We start from the raw sequence: 2,900 nt of genomic DNA on the forward strand, positions 1-2,900 counted from the left end.
GGCGGGAATCGAGAGTTAGCGTGCGTATTTCTTCAGAGATTTTTCGTAAAAATCAGTATTTAATTTTAGCGAGAAGTAATTTCAGCGATATCGTGATGCCTAGAAAGATAAAAGTAATCCCCAGTACGAAATGAATTGTTAGCGATATTCAATTTTAGCGAACTCAACATCCGGGTCGCGCTAAAAATGCAAAAATTGAGTCATCGCTAAATGGAGTATTCTACTTAAGTGTAGTAATAATGGATAATTAAACATATCAAAAAATACAAGCCTATTTTTAACACCTATCGCACTAAAAAAATGCCGGAATATTTTCCCCCGATCAGACTCTGGTTTCTCTATTACATGGAAATGGGCGGAGACATTTAGATTAGATACTATTGTTGTGTTAATATTTAGACATAAATAAATACAATGAAATAAGAATGAATAACCAATAGATGAGTCAATAACTCACCAAAGATCTGAGTTACCGGATCTCACAGGCCGTATAAAACGTCTGGACTCTGCAAGGTCTAGGGGGTAACTACTGAAAACTATTTACATTCTATTTATATACATTATAAGGATCCCGATCCCGATCATAAATACATCGTACATCACTACATTCCTCTCCCTCATATTTGAAAGTCTATATACATATGGTCATAAAAATATTTATGTCTTTTAAAATATAATGCATATAGAACTTACATAGTTTTAAAAAGAATAATGTCAGAATAAAAACTTGTAATTCGTTTATTTATTACACACAGACAATGAAATTGGCAACAATCAGACGATCCGACTGTTTGTCAGCATCATCCATGCGCAATAAATAACTATAAAAGATGTTATCAAACTTTAAATAATACTTTGTTGAATTTTGATTTTGAAATCTTCCAGTAAGAAATCATTGCCCAAATCTGAGAGATGAATGCCATCTCTCCTAAATAAATATCTCTTTCTGGGTTCAATTTTAGCATGTCTAATATTATTTTCATTTCCAATAAAATCATACATTCCTTTATTAATGGTAGACCTTTCCTTTTCTCCCTCTTCCCAATTTAAACCTCTCCAAGTAAGCCTGGTTAATAAATCTGAAAAAAATCACTTTACAATTTGGAAACTCTCGTCTGATTTCAGCTAAATCTTTCTGCATGTGTGATAATAGTTTTCTTGAACATCCAAATTTGATATTATTTGAACCTAAATGTATAATTATGAAATCTGGCAGAGGAAATTTTGATTTACAAAAAGAGACAGTATCCAATAAACTTTCCCACTTCATGCCCCTTATTCCATGCCAAAAAATGCTCAATTTTGTCTTTTCAAATTCAAAATTTTCTATACCAATGTCAATTGCTCTTTGAGCAGCCCAATGTACAATTGATGAACCTAAAATCCACACTACATACTTTTTGTACACTTTAAAAAGAAGATCTGTACAGCTAGAAACATCTATAAGTTTGCTTAAAATCTTCCAGTGTAAAAGAGATGAAGCATTAACTACTGGAAAGGGTATTTTTGAAACTGTTAATCCTGGAAATTTTACTTTTAAAAATTTTTCACCTAGAAAAAGATCATCTTCTTGAAAAACATATCCCTGACAACAACTGAACTGTTCATTACTGTTAATGAATTTAAACAGATTCTCAAAAGTTTTTAATTTCAAAACATGAATAATTTGTAAGAATAGGTAATACATAAAATCCATCCAGAAATGGTCAAACTTCTGTAGAGGGCTATTATTGTTATGTTGATTTTTCACACGCACATCTAAAAAGTGTTTTTGGCCAAAGTTAATTCTGCAAAATGGACAGCATGTAGAGGGAGAGGCATACCATGGCAAATGATCTTTTATGACATGGCGCTTAACATGCGTAAATTTGGCCATACAGATTGGGCACGGTTTCCCTCTTTTACTGGTAGTTGAACCAGGCACCCTAGATGGAGGACTGAGTAGTTGATCATACTCGGGTTCATAATCAGGAACGAAGTCCCTTTCTTCTTCCATTCTAACTAAATAAAACACTGAATATATTCACAAGTGTATTTTTATACTCAGTCAATACCTAATATTTATATACATATTTACATGTATTTTTTTTTTTAGAATAAGTATCCTTACTCATTACATATTATAGATAAAATATCTACATGTAGGCTGAGTCTGTAAGCCAAGCTACATATGTCATAAAATATATATATATATTACAATAAAACATTAATATATTGGCAAATTAATCATCAAGATCATAATCAGCCAAATATCTAGGTTTTCTCCTATTTCTCTCTGGTTTGTTTTTAGAACTATCTGAGACATCACAAGACAATGGTATCAGAGTATCCGACTCCACTATCTGTTGATCTCCAGACAATTCTTCACTTTCATCATAAAAATTATTTTCTTGTGCATTAAAAAGTTCTGAAAGGTTGAACACATTGTCAAAATCAGTTTCTTGAACAGAGCTATCCTCAACATCACATTTTTAAAGAATTTGATTTCTTAACCGGGATAACCATACAGGATGGTTTCGATCTTGACAAAGCTTAATTCTGTCATGATGAATAACTTCTTCTCTTTTTCTGTTTTTTATTTTATACAAAACAGGGGATTTAACTTCTGAAATGATGTAAGGGCCTTTCCAAGGGGATTTTAATTTTGGACTTTGGCCAACAGTTGTGGCTGAATTCAATTTATATACAACATCCCCTATCTGATATGTACTTTGAAAAGATTTCAAGTCATAATCTCTTTTTTGTCTTTGTTGTGAAGATTTGAGATTATCTCTGGCTTCTTTGTGGATAAGTTCTAAATTTGATCTTAATTTTGAAACATATTCATTTGTATCTATTTCTTTTGTATTGATTGTTGTACCAAGAAATATGTCTAAGGGTTGTATAACATCCCTTCCTAA

The 2,900-nt window shown here is 31.7% G+C and overlaps 1 pseudogene; it reads right to left on the minus strand.

Annotated features, from left to right (window-relative positions):
• Positions 1-790: 790 nt before the first annotated feature.
• On the minus strand, positions 791-1,996 carry LOC133178861 (uncharacterized; annotated as a pseudogene).
• Positions 1,997-2,900: the final 904 nt, after the last annotated feature.

This window comes from Saccostrea echinata, unplaced genomic scaffold (genome assembly GCF_033153115.1).
Source record: "Saccostrea echinata isolate AGI-Se365-2 ecotype Australia unplaced genomic scaffold, CSIRO_AGI_Sech_v1 ptg000001l, whole genome shotgun sequence".
Lineage (NCBI taxonomy): Eukaryota > Metazoa > Mollusca > Bivalvia > Ostreida > Ostreidae > Saccostrea > Saccostrea echinata.